Raw genomic sequence first — 23702 nt, forward strand, 5'->3', positions numbered from 1 at the left:
TTTACACACGACCATTACATAATGGTTTACAATACAAATATGTTACATCGAAATCAGTTTCTTGAATGCAGTTTTTACACAATATCATACAAACATGGACTCCAAATCTTGTCCTTATTTTAGTATGCAACAGCGGAAGCTCTTAGTATTCACCTGAGAATAAACATGCTTTAAACGTCAACAAAAATGTTAGTGAGTTATAGGTTTAACCTATATATATCAAATCGTAACAATAGACCACAAGATTTCATATTTCAATACACATCCCATACATAGAGATAAAAATCATTCATATGGTGAACACCTGGTAACCGACATTAACAAGATGCATATATATAAGAATATCCCCATCATTCCGGGACACCCTTCGGATATGATATAAATTTCGAAGTACTAAAGCATCCGGTACTTTGGATGGGGTTTGTTAGGCCCAATAGATCTATCTTTAGGATTCGCGTCAATTAGGGTGTCTGTTTCCTAATTCTTAGATTACCAGACTTAATAAAAAGGGGCATATTCGATTTCGATAATTCAACCATAGAATGTAGTTTCACGTACTTGTGTCTATTTTGTAAATCATTTATAAAACATGCATGTATTCTCATCCCAAAAATATTAGATTTTAAAAGTGGGACTATAACTCACTTTCACAGATTTTTACTTCGTCGGGAAGTAAGACTTGGCCACTGGTTGATTCACGAACCTATAACAATATATACATATATATCAAAGTATGTTTAAAATATATTTACAACACTTTTAATATATTTTGATGTTTTAAGTTTATTAAGTCAGCTGTCCTCGTTAGTAACCTACAACTAGTTGTTCACAGTTAGATGTACAGAAATAAATCGATAAATATTATCTTGAATCAATCCACGACCCAGTGTATACGTATCTCAGTATTGATCACAACTCAAACTATATATATTTTGGAATAAACCTCAACCCTGTATAGCTAACTCCAACATTCACATATAGAGTGTCTATGGTTGTTCCGAAATATATATAGATGTGTCGACATGATAGGTCGAAACATTGTATACGTGTCTATGGTATCTCAAGATTACATAATATACAATACAAGTTGATTAAGTTATGGTTGGAATAGATTTGTTACCAATTTTCACGTAGCTAAAATGAGAAAAATTATCCAATCTTGTTTTACCCATAACTTCTTCATTTTAAATCCGTTTTGAGTGAATCAAATTGCTATGGTTTCATATTGAACTCTATTTTATGAATCTAAATAGAAAAAGTATAGGTTTATAGTCGGAAAAATAAGTTACAAGTTGTTTTTGTAAAGGTAGTCATTTCAGTCGAAAGAACGACGTCTAGATGACCATTTTAGAAAACATACTTCCACTTTGAGTTTAACCATAATTTTTGGATATAGTTTCATGTTCATAATAAAAATTATTTTCTCAGAATAACAACTTTTAAATCAAAGTTTATCATAGTTTTTAATTAACTAACCCAAAACAGCCCGCGGTGTTACTACGACGGCGTAAATCCGGTTTTACGGTGTTTTTCGTGTTTCCAGGTTTTAAATCATTAAGTTAGCATATCATAAAGATATAGAACATGTGTGTAGTTAATTTTAAAAGTCAAGTTAGAAGGATTAACTTTTGTTTGCGAATAAGTTTAGAATTAACTAAACTATGTTCTAGTGATTACGAGTTTAAACCTTCGAATAAGATAGTTTTATATATATGAATCGAATGATGTTATGAACATCATTACTACCTCAAGTTTAGTAGGTAAACCTACTGGAAGTGACAAGAAATGATCTAGCTTCAAAGGATCTTGGATGGCTTGAAAGTTCTTGAAGTAGGATCATGACACAAAAACAAGTTCAAGTAAGATTTTTACTCGAATTAAGATAGTTTTTAGTTATAGAAATTGAATCAAAGTTTGAATATGAATATTACCTTGAATAAGAAAGATAACCTACTGTATATAACAAAGGTTTCTTGATCTTAGATGATTACTTGGAATGGATTAGAAAGCTTGGAAGTAAATTAGTAAACTTGAAGGGATTTTTGAAGTGTTCTTGAAGTGTTCTTCCTATGATGATTATAGCTTGATTCTTGAAGTGATTTTTGATGAAGATGATGATTAACTACTGGAAAAATACGTTCATAATAGTGTGTGTGTGTGTGTTGAGAGAGAATTAGAAAGAGAATTGGAAGTGAAATGGAGTGAATGATGAGTGGTAATTAGTGAGTGGTGAGTGGGGTTAAAAGGAGTTCTAGTTAGTTGACTAGCTCATGGTAGAAGTTAAAATTGATTAGTCATACATGACATAATCAAGAGTGGAATCCCATGCTAGTTCCTATTGGTATATACTCATAGTAAGTACGTTTTGAAGCTGTGTATAATACGGGTAAGAATACGACTAGAATTCTTGATGAAAGAAAAGAATGGAAAAGTAACTGTAACCATTTTCGTTAAGTATGAGTGTTTTGATATATGTCTTGAAGTCTTCCAAAAGTATTTTAATACATCTAAATACACTACATGTATATACATTTTAACGGAGTCGTTAAGTCATCGTTAGTCATTACATGTAAGTGTTGTTTTGAAACCTTTAAGTTAACGATCTCAATTAATGTTGTTAACCCATTGTTTATTATATCTAATGAGATGTTAAATTATTATATTATCATGATATTATGATATATTAATATATCTTAATATGATATATATACATTTAAATGTCGTTACAACGATAATCGTTACATATATGTCTCGTTTCGAAATCCTTAAGTTAGTAGTCTTGTTTATATGTATATAACTCATTGTTAATATACTTATGGAGATACTTACTTATCATAATCTCATGTTAACCATATGTATATCCATATATATATCGTCATGTCATTTTTACAAGTTTTAACGTTCGTGAATCGCCGGTCAACTTGGGTGGTCAATTGTCTATATGAAACATATTTCAATTAATCAAGTCTTAACAAGTTTGATTGCTTAACATGTTGGAAACATTTAATCATGTAAATATCAATCTCAATTAATATATATAAACATGGAAAAGTTCGGGTCACTACATATCCATTCTCTAAATAAATAAATATCTTGTGTAAAATTGTATCGTATTTAATAGGATTTTCTGCTGAAATATAAAGCTATTTTATATACACCTCGCAACACATCAGTTATATACATACGAAATTAACGAACGTTAAACGAATAATAAATTTTATTCAACAACGTACGCGTAAGAATTTTTATAAAAAAAAAAAATTTATGTCATAACATGATTACATATAAAATACTTATATTAATTTTGTATTTAGTTAATATTTTATACAATTAATAAATACAAGTATATATAAATGTAGTAACATATATAAAACTAATAAAATTATAAAGTAATAATTTAATTAAATAAAAACCACATTTAGTAATTATAATTTTATAAATACCGAATATATATTTATATTTATCAAAATTCGTATTTAATAATTAAATAAAAATAGAAATTTAGTTAGTTAACATTTTTAGAACTATGAAATATATATATATATATATATATATATATATATATATATATATATATATATATATATATATATATATATATATATATATATATATTTTAAAAGTAGTATTTTTTTATATATAAACTAGATCTAGATCCACTTTTATTTATTTTATTCCTACTTTTAACTTTACTTTTATTTATTTATATTTTGAAATGGTGGCATGACTGGCCATAAATACTTTTAATTTTTTTTTACAAGACACTAGTTATTTTTTTATATAAACTTTTGTATTTTTTTTATTTTCTCTTTACCAAAAATTGTAACTATAAATACCATAGCCTAGTTCACAAATTTTTTACACCAAAAACTTGAAGAATTCTCTCTCAAATCTCTGGAATTTTTTTTTGTAAGTTCTCTATATTTTTTTTAATAATTTTATTTCAGTTTTTATTATGTTTTTCTGTTAGCCGATTGTTAAATACAAATTAAATTCAAGTTAATTATAAATAAAAAAATAAATACAAGATAATTAGTATAAAGTATCATAATGGTTATAAAAATTATTTTTATGATTTATATATTCGGAAATTATATTAATTTATATTTAAAAACTAATTATTAAATTATCGGTAAATACATGTAAATGCATAATAAATATTAAACGAATTTATATAACTGATCTAATATTTTTCGAGTGTCACACATGATATAAAAACATTTTTGGAACTGAATGTTTGGTTTATTTATCATTTTATATATTTATTTTCTATTTATCATTGTTTCGGTAATTATATGTAAATACACATAAATAGAGATAAAAGGTTTTTAAATAATGAGAACTATATGTACTGAAGGAAAACAGTTGGAAAACAATTAAAAATGATGTAAAAATTATTTTTAGAATTATTAACTATTTATTTATATTTAATTCTGATTATATACATAAAACAAAACAAAAATTGAAATAAATAGTTAAGTCAGTAATATAAGTATACAAATAATTTTCCTGAGATTGTAATACTTGAACAAACAAGCGAAAATTATAAAAGTTGAATTTCAAAGTCGAATTATATTTTTTTATTATTTAATATTGGAAATAATGCAAATTTTGAATTAAATATTTAAATCTATAACATATATATATATATATATATATATATATATATATATATATATATATATATAAATAATTTTCTTGAGTTTAGTACACTTATGGAAGATCACGAATAATATAAAATATTTTATTTGAGTTAAATTGGTATTTTATACATAATTAACTATGAATTATTGTAAACCGAGAGCAAAATTTGAAATAAATACTTAAACATCATAACAATGAATTATAAAATTTTCCTATGTTTATATTGATCAGTAGATCCTAGGAAAAATATTAGATGTGATTTTAAACATGTTTATCTATTTAATTGTATTTAGCTATTAAAACAATAATAGCAAATAATAATTAATGCATAAAAACTAGTATTAATGTATAGAAAATTTTTATAAAGTTTTAAACATATTACCTTCTAATAAGAAGTCAATAAAATATTAGTGAGCATTATTAGACAATTATTAATGCTTATATTGATCTAAAACTTAAATTTAAATTATATATATATATATATATATGTATGTATCCTTACATGTATAATAAATATAAGATATAAATTAAAATACTAAACCCTAAACCTTTAATACTACCTTTAATTACTACTACACTAATTTAACATACTTATCTAATACTACTATTATTACTTATAAGTATAACTTAAACTTTAAACCTAAAACGTATTGGAAGGGTATATTAGACGAGTATAGATCTTGATCTTTCTCGGAGGAGTGGACGCTCGAAAGTCTAGGCGGAGAGTTTGGGCTTCCGATTTAAAGGGTCCTGTGGCTCAGAACCCTTTGACCTGAAAAGGCCATTCGAATTGAAAGTGTTAGATTGGAAGTTCGTCTAATATGAAAAGCCTTTCCCAAACGAGAAACCTTCTTTAATAAGAAACTTACTAAACATGGAAACTTAGTAAAGGAAACTACACTTAAACATTCATAAATTTATCTTAACAAAGGGCAAAACATCTAAACTATTCTCAACTTATTCTTAGGTTGACTTCTCTGTGCTTCGATCATCCATACTTTCTCTTTAAGGAATACTTTCACTCACCGAATTACTAAGGTGACTTTCATAGCCCCACTCTTATTGCTATAGCACTTTTTATACTTACTGGGGTGAGACACATGCTGCTTTTATACTTTAAACAACTTAGACACAAGTACGAACTTAAACTGTGCTATGACTAGCTTATGCTACTAAGACCCCACAGTGATATTTTTTAATTGCTTTCAGGATAAGGCATTCTTAATTATTAGGGGTAGGCCTATCGGGAGTAACATCCCCGATAGATTTGACCGCGATGTCTTTGTATTACTTAATAATGATTTAAACAGGGTGATAAGGTACTGTCAACTTATCATCGGGGCAACAAAACAAACGTTTAGTCTAAAATATCACGAATCAGTACTACTTTTGGATCTGCGTGATCTACTTTTATAACAAATCTTGTGATCTAAGAACAAACGGTCAATCATATTTGTTAAACCTATGAATTTCACTCAACCTTTTTGGTTGACACTTTTAGCATGTTTGTCTCAGGTACTGAATGATCAGGACCTCTATATCTACTGCTTATGTGATGACTTACTTGGCTAGGATCAAGACTTATCGCATATTTACTTTTCTGCATTTGAACAATTTATAATTCTTGTAACGACATTATTAATCCTTCCGCTGCAAATTTGGTTTTATTCATATAGTATTTGTTCTCATTTTATAATATGTTGGTATGTATTATGATATTGAATCACATTTCGCCCGGGCCCTAACTGGGGGTGTGATATAATATATATATATATATATATATACATATACATATCTATTTATATATAACAGTTCGTGAATCGTCGGAATTTGGTCGAGGTTATAATGAATGTATGAACACAGTTTAAAATTCTTGAGATTTAACTTAACAAACTTTTCTTATCGTGTCTGAATAATATAAAGATTAAAGTTTAAATTTGGTCGGAAATTTCCGGGTCGTCACAGTTGTAGTGACCCGGGAATTTCCGATCAAATTTAAACTTTAATTTTTATATGGTTCCGACACGATAAGCAAAATCTGTAATGTTGAGTCTCGAAAGTTTTGAAATCTATATTCATGTAATCAATTACCCTTTGACTATTCCCGATGATTCACGAACCATTGCTTGTAAATATGTGAGTATATATAAACATGTGTATATATAAATATGTATATAAAAACTACTTGTAAATATATAAAATAATATTAAAACTATTTGTTTAAAAATATATAATATATATTTATGTGATAAAACTTGTTATTTAAAACTGATTATATTTAGAGAGAGAGTAAATGGAAAATGAATGATTTCGAGCTTAATTAGTAAACGTTAGTAACACTCGGTTGACGTTTTGTTAATTTTAATATAGATATAGTACTTGTTCATGTTGGATTGAAATAAAAGTTGAACTGGAAATTAATTTCGAAGATCTTAGATTTGTTAAATATATTTTTACCCTTTTTAGTTTGAATATTAGTATTCCGTACATATAAATTGGAACAGCAATAAAATATTTTTAGAACCTTTTTGATCAGGTTTCAATCAGGTAATGAGTGAAATAATTAATTACACTTAATCTAAAAATTTGAGAATTTTAGGAACACTTTATTGCGTTAGCTGTTTAGCATTGAACACGATATACCCACCCTCTATCAACTGTCGGCAGAGAATAAGTCAGTGCACACTGTATATAGTACTCTAATCATTCATTTTATTATTTTTTTAATTATTATTATTATTTATATTAAATATTATAATACATAATATATATAGGTAATAGATGTGTATATATAACGAGAGAGATGGGGAAGAGAGACCCGTCACCACAACCACCCACAACCACCATCACCGGAATCATCTCCGGCTACCTTAACATCACCACTTACAATCACGACCACCATAACTATCATCGTCCATCTTTATCTCTCTCTCGCTTCTTTCTCTATCTCTTGTCCAAAAATCACTAAACAAACACCATAACCATCGAATCACCACCACCCCGATCACTCTCAACCACCGGTTCACAGTCCATGAACAATCATGACCACCTTCTTTTTCTTTTTCTCTCTCTCTCTCTCTCTCTCTCTCTCTCTCTCTCTCTCTCTCTCTCTCTCTCTTTCTCTCTTCTTTTTGTTCCTGCAACTCGCGACTGCCACAGTTATATGTTCAGTTAATTGCTTGCTGCTACTGCACCTTGTATCGATATCAATCTTCTTCAAATCAACACTTAACTGCCGCCACTACTGCTACCGTAAATACTATTTCTGTTTTCGATATCAAGGAGACGACGAATAGTCATAAAATAAAGAAGAACGATATTGAAATATTCTAATACAACAATTATAGCGATGAGGGCGAGCAACGTGAAGGTATTGAATGAAGAAGGACGATTGCTGCTTCTGTTAATTTATTCTGTTACGGTTACGTGTATGGTGTGGATAATTATGATGATAAAGATAAAGTTAGAGGATGATGATGAGGTGAGGTGGTGATGAAGGCAGCGAGGATTTTAAAGGCGATATTTGTTGATGATGATGATGTTTCGAGGAAGAACGCGATCGTGATTTTGTGAGGATGGTGATAACGATATGATGATGACTGACGATTATGAATGATGTAGATGATAAATGATGTCGTGATGATGATGATGCGTTTGATGTTCGTGCTTTTGGTCGAACTACGGTACCATACCACAAAACCACCGATGGGTTTATTTAAAAACATATATTGGACAGTTATATTGATTGTTGTTGGGTTTATGTTTCTGTATTGAACCGAAAAGAGTAGTTAATTAGAATCGGGTTTCATGTATTATCAGAAAGATAGTTAATGGATGAGTGGTTTATGGGGTTAGCGTGTATGCGAGAGACCAGAGTTCGATTCTTGCATGCTGCCATATTTTCTTTTTAATTAAGCAGCAAGTGTTGGGGCTTGGGCCGTGAGCTGTTGGGCCGTGAATTGTTGGGCCGAGTTAAAATGTTTTTTCTTGTTGGACCGAGATTCAAAGTTTAGATTTTTTGTTGGACTATTCAGGTGTGACATAGAAAATGGGTTATGTTAATTATATTGGGTATTAAATCAGAAAGTTAATAGAAAGACAGATGGATAGGCATGGTGTTGGGTTAGCGAGAGGTTGCGGGTTCAAGTCCCGGTTGTGGCAACTATTTTTTTTAAGGGCTTTTGAGGTAGTTCTCTTTATTAATATTATGGCTATTATTAATACTATTATTATGATCAATGTTATGTATTACTATGAATGGATAAATATTGTTATAATTACTATCATTAATATTATTATTATTATTATTATTATTATTATTTTAGATTACTTATCATTATTACTAAGATTAACATGATTATTATTATCATCATTAAGTATTAATAAGTATTATTATCATTATTATTATTATTATTATCATTATTATCTTTAGTAGTAAAATTATCACTGTTATTATTATTATTATCAGTGATATTATCATTATGATCCTTAAAGTATTTTTTTATTTATTTATCATTTGTATTAGTATTATTATTGAAATAAACATTTTATTTAAACTATCACTGTTATTATTAAAAGTATCACTTTTATTATTATTAGAGTTATCATAATTTTTATTAAAATAGTATTATTTTTATTATTATTATTATTAGTATTAAAAAATATACCAAATAAAGATTTTCTATAAAAAAAAATATATTTATGACATAAAAACCAAACCATATTAATACTTTTGTAATAAATAGTAATTATCTATATAAAAATAAATATATATCTAATTATGTTATTAATAAAAACATGATATAAGATAACAATTAATAGCACTAATAATATGTAAATTTGTTTGATTACAACTATATGTTTTAATATATATATACAAATGATATAGGTTCGTGAATCCGAGGCCAACCCTGCATTGTTCAATATAGTCATATGTATTTTTACTACAAAATACATTAGGTGAGTTTCATTTGCCCTTTTTACTCTTTATATTTTTGGGCTGAGAATACATGCAAATGCTTTATTAACTGTTTTATAATATTTATATGTGTGAGTTTTCATTAATCCCTTTTTAAATACTTTCGCAATATATATTTTTGGGACTGAGAATACATGCGCTGCTTTTATAACTGTTTTACGAAATAGACACAAGTAATCGAAATTACGTTCTATGGTTGAATTATCGAAATCGAATATGCCCCTTATTTAGTCTGGTAATCTAAGAATTAGGGAACAGACACCCTAATTGACGCGAACTCTAAAGATAGATCTATCGGGCCCAACAAGCCCCATCCAAAGTACCGGATGCTTTAGTACTTCAAAATTTATATCATGTCCGAAGGAGGATCCCGGAATGATGGGGATATTCTTATATGCATATTGTGAATGTCGGTTACCAGGTGTTCAATCCATATGAATGATATTTTTGTCTCTATGCATGGGACGTATGTTTACGAGAAATGGAAAAATGAAATCTTGTGGTCTATTAAAATGAGGGAAATAATTATTTATATTAAACTAATGAACTCACCAACCTTTTGGTTGACACTTTAAAGCATGTTTATTCTCAGGTATGAAAGAAATCTTCCGCTGTGCATTAGCTCATTTTAAGGATATTACTTGAAGTCATTCATGGCATATTTCGAAAGACGTTGCATTCGAGTCGTTGAGTTCATCAAGATTATTATTAAGTCAATTATAGTTGGATATATTATGAAATGGTATGCATGTCATCAACATACGATGTAAATGAAAGGTTGTCTTTTAAAAACGAATGCAATGATTGTAAAATGTATCATATAGAGGTCAAGTAACTCGCGATGTAACCAACTATTGTGAATCGTTTGTAATCGATATGGACATTGTCCGGATGGATTAGGACGGGTCCTTTCAGTTGGTATCAGAACGGTGGTCTTAGCGAACCAGGTCTGCATTAGTGTGTCTAACTGATAAGTCGTTAGGATGCATTAGTGAGTCTGGACTTCGACCGTGTATGCATGTCAAAAGTTTTGCTTATCATTTTTGTCGAAAATCATCTGTTTATCATACTTAGGAAATTACCTGCTTATCATTCTTAGTCTAGACACATCTTACTGCAATGATTACCTGAATAGTGTATAGACAAAATTCGTATCTTAGCGTACCTGCTAATTCATATCTTAGCATATATGTTATTGTTATCTTTGCCTGACAGCTTCCGTAGATTCCTTCGTAACTTAAGGGATTTTAGTAATATATGCATATGTAAATTATGTATTGCAGGGTACTAATCTACATCCTATAATCTAATTCTTATCGAAAATCCTTCATCTGATCGTACGAGATGAATCCTGCAACCAGTTCGAGTCCCTCAGATTCCGATGGCTATTTCGATAGTTATTCCGACAGCTATTCCGACATAGATGTTCACCTAAGCTCCGAAAACAGCGTCATTGGCATGAATCAACCAATCAGCCATTATCAATTCATCTGATGGGATCGTATACGACTTAATTAATGGAAATGCGCAGAATGCAATCCCGTCTACCAACCGAATTCATCTCTTGACAATGAACCTGAAGCGTTTATCGGCGAACCTGTTCGAGACACCATTTTCAGTCTCATTTCTAGGGTAACTCGACAAGATTATATTCTATCCACAATTTTGAACCTTATTCATCTGCTCATTCCGACCGATAATCATCCTGAAGTAATAAGTCAACGAACTTCGCGCTCGAATAATCAATTCGGAGATTATGGTGAAAAATGTACCAGCTTCAGCAACATCACCGGCACCAACAGTACCATCAATAACAGCACCAGTACCATCAACAATCCATGCTTCAATATCATCATCTGTACTTTGAGTATGATCTTCGTTCTACGTATCGTTCTACCTCATTTATCTTCGTTCGACATGACGAATATGTAATCTCTAAAGTTTTAGAGATTATTTATTCTAGTTCCAACCAAAAAGCAAATGAGTTTAATATCATATTAACTCATTAAATTCATGAATACATCTGAAGAAAATATATATGTATATATGTTTTCATAAAGATTGTAATTAAAAATTCTTTTGTACAAACTGTTAATGATGAAAATATTTTAACGGGTAGGTAATACCCGAAGAATATTTAAGATTTCACATTTATAAGTTACACTGTACACAATTCGAACCTGATTCAACGGTCATTTACTATCCTACTTACATCCACAGATATACGTATCCGTTCACCACAGAATAACCATATTCATCCAATTTCATATTTGGATTTTGATTTATCAGAATCCAACAAGTGGCATAATGAAAAAATAATGTACACAATAAAAATTGATTAGAAACAGACTAATTGACAATATGAAATTTTGTTAAGAAATCACGCTAACAAAATCCTAGCTAACTGTTCCTAGCTAACTGTTAATTCCATATTACATTTTATTTATCGCAATTTATTTTATCGCAATTTTAATTCTCGTAATTTTATTTATCGTTATTTAATTTCTGTTATTTACTTTACGCAATTTATTTATCGTCATTTAATTTCTGTATTTATTTTACGCACTTTAAATATCGGGACACGTATACAAAGTTTTGACATATCATATCGACACATCTATATATATTATTTGGAATCACCATAGACACTCTATATGCAGTAATGATCGAGTTCTCTATACATGGTTGAGGTTGATTCTATAATAATATATATACTTTGAGTTGTGATCGAGTCTGAGACGTATACGGGTCACGACACGTAGTAATTAATTCGAATATTGTATATTAAACTATATATGAATTATTGGACTGTTACTGTGGACTATCGACTGTGGACTAATAACATTGGACAATTAAAATGAATTAAAATATTGATTATAATATATGAAACTAAACAATTCTTCAAGTTGCCACTTTATTTCATCTTAAACCTCAATTGTATCTTGATAATTACAATCTGCGTTCAAACCTTTCATGATTCTTGAAAACACCTCAATCAAGAGGATGAACCAACCGCACTTCATCTACGGAGGGAAAGATTTATGCATTTAGTTATGCACCTGGAAACTCTTGGCAACTGAGTAAAAGTTTAACACGTAGCCGCGTCAGATCCTTTGGCATTTATTAGCAAAAATAACTTTGTGATCTCTTTTCAAAGTAGCAAATTTTGTCACAGCTTCAGCAAATCAACTTCGACTTTTCGTTCGAAACAACCTTATTATCACCTTGATTATTATGTATATTCTTTTATTGTTACCGGGGAACCTTCCATATTACTAGCAGAAGTACCAGCAACCTCGTTGCTTCTTGGTTTAAATCTCTCCGATAAATCATTATATTTCTTCATTGAAACCCTATCATATACTCATCCGCATCTTGTAACGAGAACTGCCATAACAATTACCGGGAATCAGCAATCAGTACTTTGAAAACTCACAGCATATCTACATCAACAGTTATATATATGACATTTATCTCTTAGAATTATGATCTCTCATTCTGAAATTCTGAAAAGCACTCAGTCACAAATCAATACTCTGAATGTTGAAAAAGCTGAATGAAGCAGCAGAAACTGTAGATAACCGTAAACGACCATAATCATCGAAAGTTTGATGATAAAGAATAGTATGTTGGAAAAGCTCAGAAAAGTTGGAACTGGAAAGCGGATTGAGATAACCATAAAGGAAACCAAGGAGAAATACAAGTAACATACCCTAAATTCATAGAACCCAGATAAATCTAGATCCGATGAAACCTTCAATGAATATCTTGCTCCGTACTCATGTTAAAATCTTGCCGAAAATCTTTCCCTATCAACCATCGAACTTAGAAATTCCAAAATATCATCATCAACATCTTCGATATTTCTGAGGATATTTTCATAAATATTCTCGTTCGAAATTATATACCTCATCGTGTTTCCTGTGTATCATTATATTGGAAACATTCAATAGAAAATTTAGTACCGAAAAGCGGATTATGCAAAACTATGAAGGAAGCCGTGGACAAATCACAAAGAATAAGATTGACTTCAAAGAATCCAAATGATTCTGTTTCTGATGAAGTCTTTAGCGAATACCTTGCTTCCGAATCTAAACCCTTACGGATAAATCTTCTTCATCATCCATCGATATTAGAAATTCTAAGATATCATCGTATCTTTCATTATAAATATCCTCCATATTTCTGAAGATATTTTCATAACTATTCTTATATGAAATTATTAATCTCTTCCTGATATCAGTGTTACATCATATAGAAACTGTTAGTTTCTATATTCTGTAAACTTTCAAGCTTAAAAATATGAATGTTATTGAAGTAATGTTGGGAACTGATGCATGAGTTAGTATAACATAATAACGCTTGATCAATGTGATTATATTACAGTAAGTCATGCTGAGTTCTAAATGGAACATGATGATTCACAGATTAAAACATCATCATGTGACAGGTTACATAACTCTTTCATTCTGATTAACTTCTGAACATAACAAGAAAATATATTCTTGATAGTTCTATTCTCAGTGACTCTGATAATTTGACAAATCAAATCGTGTTATTACGTTCTTTCTTGTTTAGAACGTTATATTCATTCGAAACTCCATACTTACGAATTCTGGACCATTACAAGAGGTGTCCAATCGTAAAAAGAAGAAACGAAGGGACAAAGCTCCAAAAGAAATAGAAATTGGAGTATAAATCGCAGCAAAGAGGAAGGAGTATTAACTGTGGATGACAATGATTATAGAAAACAAATATAGGGACATTGAAATATAAGGAAAGATATAAAGCCCGATAACAACACCTAAATTACAAACCGTGTATATCAATGTTTATCGCAACATAAAGACACGGGAGAATTATAAGTACTATAACCCCAAGGGCAAAGTAGAAGTGAGCAGATTCCTCTGGTGGAAGTTGGAAAAGAAGAATAATTGTTGCGATAATAAGGATGAGGACAAGGATCAGAACTGGATTAAGCATTATTATAATCTTTTGGATATATGAACTGAGAAAGAAGACATAGAAGTGGTGGAAACTAATGGCACGGAAAAGGTAAATTTATAAAAGAAATATCAGACGTAGTAATCGGGGCAGGTCATCGTATTTAATTAAAGAGATCTTAATTTCCGTAAATCCCGAAGAATCAGATCTTATAGATCTTCAAGAATTTCTTTTAAATCCCTTGAATTTCGGAATTCAACCAAGGCAATGTCGAAAGTTAAGACGCGCCTTATTTTTTTTCTAAATTCAAACCTGTCTACGTCAAACGTTAAAAACAAATCTTTGTTTCTCATTTCATTCTTTTGTGAATAGCTTCACTCGTACTCTTCGAATGATCAAATTGTTTTATCCATATTACTCAATGATGATAAAACTCTATTTATCAACTCATATCCGTCATGAAAACATTTTTATAGTTAGCCATGACGACCTCACTCAAATTTCGGGACGAAATTTCTTTAACGGGTAGGTACTGTAGTGACCCGGGAATTTCCGATCAAATTTAAACTTTAATTTTTATATGGTTCCGACACGATAAGCAAAATCTGTAATGTTGAGTCTCGAAAGTTTTGAAATCTATATTCATGTAATCAATTACCCTTTGACTATTCCCGATGATTCACGAACCATTGCTTGTAAATATGTGAGTATATATAAACATGTGTATATATAAATATGTATATAAAAACTACTTGTAAATATATAAAATAATATTAAAACTATTTGTTTAAAAATATATAATATATATTTATGTGATAAAACTTGTTATTTAAAACTGATTATATTTAGAGAGAGAGTAAATGGAAAATGAATGATTTCGAGCTTAATTAGTAAACGTTAGTAACACTCGGTTGACGTTTTGTTAATTTTAATATAGATATAGTACTTGTTCATGTTGGATTGAAATAAAAGTTGAACTGGAAATTAATTTCGAAGATCTTAGATTTGTTAAATATATTTTTACCCTTTTTAGTTTGAATATTAGTATTCCGTACATATAAATTGGAACAGCAATAAAATATTTTTAGAACCTTTTTGATCAGGTTTCAATCAGGTAATGAGTGAAATAACTAATTACACTTAATCTAAAAATTTGAGAATTTTAGGAACACTTTATTGCGTTAGCTGTTTAGCATTGAACACGATATACCCACCCTCTATCAACTGTCGGCAGAGAATAAGTCAGTGCACACTGTATATAGTACTCTAATCATTCATTTTATTATTTTTTTAATTATTATTATTATTTATATTAAATATTATAATACATAATATATATAGGTAATAGATGTGTATATATAACGAGAGAGATGGGGAAGAGAGACCCGTCACCACAACCACCCACAACCACAATCACCGGAATCATCTCCGGCTACCTTAACATCACCACTTACAATCACGACCACCATAACTATCATCGTCCATCTTTATCTCTCTCTCGCTTCTTTCTCTATCTCTTGTCCAAAAATCACTAAACAAACACCATAACCATCGAATCACCACCACCCCGATCACTCTCAACCACCGGTTCACAGTCCATGAACAATCATGACCACCTTCTTTTTCTTTCTCTCTCTCTCTCTCTCTCTCTCTCTCTCTCTCTCTCTCTCTCTCTCTCTCTTTCTCTCTTCTTTTTGTTCCTGCAACTCGCGACTGCCACAGTTATATGTTCAGTTAATTGCTTGCTGCTACTGCACCTTGTATCGATATCAATCTTCTTCAAATCAACACTTAACTGCCGCCACTACTGCTACCGTAAATACTATTTCTGTTTTCGATATCAAGGAGACGACGAATAGTCATAAAATAAAGAAGAACGATATTGAAATATTCTAATACAACAATTATAGCGATGAGGGCGAGCAACGTGAAGGTATTGAATGAAGAAGGACGATTGCTGCTTCTGTTAATTTATTCTGTTACGGTTACGTGTATGGTGTGGATAATTATGATGATAAAGATAAAGTTAGAGGATGATGATGAGGTGAGGTGGTGATGAAGGCAGCGAGGATTTTAAAGGCGATATTTGTTGATGATGATGATGTTTCGAGGAAGAACGCGATCGTGATTTTGTGAGGATGGTGATAACGATATGATGATGACTGACGATTATGAATGATGTAGATGATAAATGATGTCGTGATGATGATGATGCGTTTGATGTTCGTGCTTTTGGTCGAACTACGGTACCATACCACAAAACCACCGATGGGTTTATTTAAAAACATATATTGGACAGTTATATTGATTGTTGTTGGGTTTATGTTTCTGTATTGAACCGAAAAGAGTAGTTAATTAGAATCGGGTTTCATGTATTATCAGAAAGATAGTTAATGGATGAGTGGTTTATGGGGTTAGCGTGTATGCGAGAGACCAGAGTTCGATTCTTGCATGCTGCCATATTTTCTTTTTAATTAAGCAGCAAGTGTTGGGGCTTGGGCCGTGAGCTGTTGGGCCGTGAATTGTTGGGCCGAGTTAAAATGTTTTTTCTTGTTGGACCGAGATTCAAAGTTTAGATTTTTTGTTGGACTATTCAGGTGTGACATAGAAAATGGGTTATGTTAATTATATTGGGTATTAAATCAGAAAGTTAATAGAAAGACAGATGGATAGGCATGGTGTTGGGTTAGCGAGAGGTTGCGGGTTCAAGTCCCGGTTGTGGCAACTATTTTTTTTAAGGGCTTTTGAGGTAGTTCTCTTTATTAATATTATGGCTATTATTAATACTATTATTATGATCAATGTTATGTATTACTATGAATGGATAAATATTGTTATAATTACTATCATTAATATTATTATTATTATTATTATTATTATTTTAGATTACTTATCATTATTACTAAGATTAACATGATTATTATTATCATCATTAAGTATTAATAAGTATTATTATCATTATTATTATTATTATTATCATTATTATCTTTAGTAGTAAAATTATCACTGTTATTATTATTATTATCAGTGATATTATCATTATGATCCTTAAAGTATTTATTTATTTATTTATCATTTGTATTAGTATTATTATTGAAATAAACATTTTATTTAAACTATCACTGTTATTATTAAAAGTATCACTTTTATTATTATTAGAGTTATCATAATTTTTATTAAAATAGTATTATTTTTATTATTATTATTATTAGTATTAAAAAATATACCAAATAAAGATTTTCTATAAAAAAAAATATATTTATGACATAAAAACCAAACCATATTAATACTTTTGTAATAAATAGTAATTATCTATATAAAAATAAATATATATCTAATTATGTTATTAATAAAAACATGATATAAGATAACAATTAATAGCACTAATAATATGTAAATTTGTTTGATTACAACTATATGTTTTAATATATATATACAAATGATATAGGTTCGTGAATCCGAGGCCAACCCTGCATTGTTCAATATAGTCATATGTATTTTTACTACAAAATACATTAGGTGAGTTTCATTTGCCCTTTTTACTCTTTATATTTTTGGGCTGAGAATACATGCAAATGCTTTATTAACTGTTTTATAATATTTATATGTGTGAGTTTTCATTAATCCCTTTTTAAATACTTTCGCAATATATATTTTTGGGACTGAGAATACATGCGCTGCTTTTATAACTGTTTTACGAAATAGACACAAGTAATCGAAATTACGTTCTATGGTTGAATTATCGAAATCGAATATGCCCCTTATTTAGTCTGGTAATCTAAGAATTAGGGAACAGACACCCTAATTGACGCGAACTCTAAAGATAGATCTATCGGGCCCAACAAGCCCCATCCAAAGTACCGGATGCTTTAGTACTTCAAAATTTATATCATGTCCGAAGGAGGATCCCGGAATGATGGGGATATTCTTATATGCATATTGTGAATGTCGGTTACCAGGTGTTCAATCCATATGAATGATATTTTTGTCTCTATGCATGGGACGTATGTTTACGAGAAATGGAAAAATGAAATCTTGTGGTCTATTAAAATGAGGGAAATAATTATTTATGTTAAACTAATGAACTCACCAACCTTTTGGTTGACACTTTAAAGCATGTTTATTCTCAGGTATGAAAGAAATCTTCCGCTGTGCATTAGCTCATTTTAAGGATATTACTTGAAGTCATTCATGGCATATTTCGAAAGACGTTGCATTCGAGTCGTTGAGTTCATCAAGATTATTATTAAGTCAATTATAGTTGGATATATTATGAAATGGTATGCATGTCATCAACATACGATGTAAATGAAAGGTTGTCATTTAAAAACGAATGCAATGATTGTAAAATGTATCATATAGAGGTCAAGTAACTCGCGATGTAACCAACTATTGTGAATCGTTTGTAATCGATATGGACATTGTCCGGATGGATTAGGACGGGTCCTTTCAACAGTACCTACCCGTTAAAGAAATTTCGCCTCCGAAATTTGATAGAGGTCGTCATGACTAACAATGAGAATGTTATTATAACGATTATAGAGTTTTATCATGTTCAAGATGAATGGATAAAATAATTCGATTACTCGAAGCGTATGAGTGAAGTTATCGTAAATGAATGAAATAAGATAATAGTGATTCGTCGTATCTTTTGACGTCATCACGATTGATCTCCGAAAAGAAAATCTTTGTAATCTATATTGGATTTGATTATTCGGCGATTAAGGAAATTATGATCCTCTTCGAATTAATGCGATAATCCATTTTGATTTCTCTGTCGGATATTTCACTATAAATCCACCTCATTTGTTTTCTTACATCTCACACCTTCTCAACTCATATTTTAAAGTATTTGTCAATATGCTTCATCCAGTGCTGATTCTTGATATACTCCTCACTTTCATATATGTCGCTCTTCTTTTTCATCTGCCTCCGGAAGAATCTATTAACTTCTACTATACTCTTGGTTTTATAGTGTTTTTAGTTCTCCCGTGTCTTTATATTGCTATATGCATTGATATATACGGTTTGTGATTTCTGGGTTGTTGTTGGGTTTTATATCTTCCCTTATATTTCAAAGTCCTTGCTTCTTCTATAATCATTGTCATCCACAGTTAATGCTCTCTTCTATTTGCTATGATTTATACTCCCATTTCTAGTTCGGAGCTTTGTCCTTCCGTTTCTTCTTCTTGCGATTAAGCACCGCTTGTAATGGTCCAGAATTCGCAGATATAAATTTCGGAATGAACCTTGTTAATGTTCTAGGAAGGAAATTGTAATGACACGATCTTGACTTGTCAAATTACCAGAATACCTAGAAAAAGGCCGAATCATCAAGAAATATTTTCTTGATATTTAGAGATCAAAGAGAATACAAGAGTCGTGTAACATAGCACATGATGACGTTATGATCTGTGAATCATCATGTTTCATTTAGAAACTCAGCATGAATTACTGTAATATAATCACGTTGATCAAGTGTCATTATATTATACTAACTCATGCTTCAGCTCCCAACACTTCTTCAAGAATATTCCTATTTTAAACTCGAATGTTTCAGAATTTAGAAACTAAAATAGTTTCTTTTATGATATAATACAGATAGCGCGAAGAGGTAAATGATTTCAGATAAGAATAATTATAAAAATATCTTCAGAAGTATGGATGATATTTATAATGAAAGATACGATGATATCTTAGAATGTCTAATATCAGAGGATGATGAAGGATATTGTCCGCAAGGGTTTAGAGTCAGGAGCAAGGTATTCGTTAATGACTTCAGCAAGTACTGAATCATTTGGATTCTTTGAAGACAGGTTCAGCCTTTGTGATTTGTCCACAGCCTCATTCATACTTTGCTCAATCCGTTTTCCAGTTCCAAAGCTTTTCTTTTTCTGAGCTTTGCCAATATACTATCCTTTATCATCCAACTTTTTACTGTTAAGGTCATTTACAGTTTTTGCTGCTTCATCAGCATTTTTCAAAATTTCGAGAACTGGTTCGCAGTTTAGGGTGTTTTTCAGAAATTTCTCATTCAAAGAATGTAAGTCTTGGAGGTAGACGTTGTGTGTGTATATGTAATTGTTGATGTAGACATGCTGCGAGGTTTCAAAATACTGATTGCTGATTCTCAATAATTGGTATGGCAATTCTTGTTATAAGGTACGAATGAGTATATGATAGGGTTTCGATAATTATAATGATTTTTTTTTTGGAAAGTCAAAGATCAATGAAGTTGTTGGTAAGTTTATTGCTAATGTGGTGAATATAAACGATTCCCTGGTAACGTTGGCGAAAGGGAAACGTATCTATCGAGGTTATAATAAGACTGTTTTGATTGAGAAGTCGAAGATGACTTGCTGGAGCTGTGACAAAACTGTCTATTTTGAAACGGAATTGAAAAGTTATTTTAGCTAGTAAATGCCAAAGGGTCTAACACGGATACGTGTCGAACTATGACTTGGGTTTTGAGAGTTTTTCAGGTGTATAACTGTGGGTAACATGTGGTTGGATCATCATCTCGATTGTTCCTTAGTTGAAGTGTCTTCAGGAATTTCGAAGGGTTTGAGCACATATTGTAATCGTTAATACATATGATGTTCTAACACAGTTTTGAAGTCAAAGTATAGCTTTGAAAGATATAGGAATCTAAGAGTGATGATACTGGTTATATTTTGAATTGAATTATGCGATTTCAAAATCAGAATATGTAATTGAATTTGAATGAGTATGATTGTTTTGATTTATATGAAAGAATGGATATTGTTGTGAAAGTAGGGAGTATAGTTGATGATTGCTGAATCAGTTTCGAAAAATGTAATATATTAATTGTGAATTTATATATCTCTCGGGTATTACCTACCCGTTAAAAAAATTTTACAATTAATATTTTTTACAAAAGAAGTTTATTACAGTCTTTATGAAAATATATGTGTATATTTTCTTTAGATGTAATATAGATTTAATGAGTTAATATTAAATTAAACTCATTTGTTTTATGGTTGGAACTAGAATTGAGTAATTCCTAAAACTTTATAAATTGCATAAGTATTTCTTCAATAATATTGAAATTATGAATCATTACTTTGTTATTTGTTGGTTTTCGTGAAATTCTTGTGAACTTCGCAAGGTACGAATGATGTTATTTGAAAAGTTTCGAGTACATCGATGATGAAAGCGTAAAATCAAACATATATTCGAATAATACACTTGATTTATTATAAATTGGATTTTTTATTGAATTGAGATAGAGATTGTAATTAACGATGGTTAAGTTGCGGACGAAGGACGTACATCATTGCATATTTGTAATATGAATTAACTGAGTAGTTAAGATTCACACATAATAGCTTAGTACGGGAAGATTTATTATGGTTTAAAAATTTATACATATAAAATAAATATATATAAATCTTTCGATTGGAAATGAGTTAATACTTCATAACTCGTTGATACAATATATTTGTTGTTGATTCGTAATGATGTCCACAATGATTCTTGAACTGACAGAGTTTGTGATGTTACAGGTGCTGTTGATTCTGACGATACTGACAGCACTGACTGTGTTGATGATGCTACGGTCCTGTTGATGCTGTTGGTAAAACAATTCTAGCTTGTAAATCGTACACCATTTTCGATCAAAGTTTCTACTCTACCATCTCCGTTCACTCATCCGATTTACGGTCAGAATTAAATAATCTCTAAGATTTTGGAGATTACATAACTGCCGCAGAGATATCTCTTCAATGAAGTTTATGAATTAATACTTCATCGTTTGTTGTTGTTGATATTCCTGGATATTTACAGGGCGTATGACGTTGATGTTTGAGATACATATTGTGATATTGCGGTGTGGGATGTGGATGTTGTTGTTGGTGGTGGTGATGGTACTGTTGGTGTTGCTGATGGTGGTACTGTTTATGCTGCTGGTGCTGCTGCTGGTGTTTGTAACCTTTGCACCATATTCTCTAAAGCCACTACCCGAGCGCGAAGCTCGTTGACTTCTTCTATTACACCGGGGTGATTGTCGGTTCGGACGAGCGGATAAATAAAATCTAGAATTTGGTGTAGTATGTAATCGTGACGAGATACTCTAGAAATAAGAGAGAAAATGGTGTTTCGGATAGGTTCGCCGGTAAGTGCTTCAGGTTCTTCGCCAAGAGGGCAATGTGGTGGATGGAAGGGATCACCTTCTTCTTGTCTCCAATGATTAAGGAGGCTACGAACCCATCCCCAATTCATCCAGAATAGATGATGACTAATTGGTTGATCCATTCCGGTCACACTGCTTTCGGAACTTGAGTGGGATTCCATTTCGGAATCCGAGGGACTTGAACTAATGACGAATTCCATTTCGTACGATTGAATAAAGAATTTTTCGATATGAAATGATTTTACGGCTATCGGGTGGTATTCTAATTATATAGAGCAAAAGGTTTCGTAGATTACGGAGGAATTTACGGAATATGTCAGGCAAAGTTTACAGTAACAGATACGCTAAGATATGAATTAGCAGATACGCTAAGATATGAATTTTGTCTATACACTATTCATGCAATCAATGCAATAAGATGTGTCTAGACTAAGAATGATAAGCAGGTAATTTCCGACAAAAATGATGAGCAAAACTTTTGAAATGCAGACATGGTCGAAGTCCAGACTCACTAATGCATCCTAACGACTATCAGTTAGACACACTAATGCAGACCTGGTTCGCTAAGACCACCGCTCTGATACCAACTGAAAGGACCCGTTCATATACATTATAAACGATTCACAATAGTTGATTATATCGCGAGGTATTTGACCTCTATATGATACATTTTACAAACATTGCATTCGTTTTTAAAAGACAAACTTTCTTTACAACGAAAGTTGACGGCATGCACACCATTTCATAATACATCCAACTATAATTGGTTTAATAATAATCTTGATGAACTCAATGACTCGAATGCAAAGTCTTTCAAAATATGCCATGAATGACTCCAAGTAATATCCTGAAAATGAGCTAATGCACAGCGGAAGATTTCTTTAATACCTAAGAATAAACATGCTTTAAAGTGTCAACCAAAAGGTTGGTGAGTTCATAGGTTTATCATAACAATCATTTCAATATATTAATAGACCACAAGAT

Source organism: Rutidosis leptorrhynchoides, chromosome 4 (genome assembly GCF_046630445.1).
Source record: "Rutidosis leptorrhynchoides isolate AG116_Rl617_1_P2 chromosome 4, CSIRO_AGI_Rlap_v1, whole genome shotgun sequence".
NCBI lineage: Eukaryota > Viridiplantae > Streptophyta > Magnoliopsida > Asterales > Asteraceae > Rutidosis > Rutidosis leptorrhynchoides.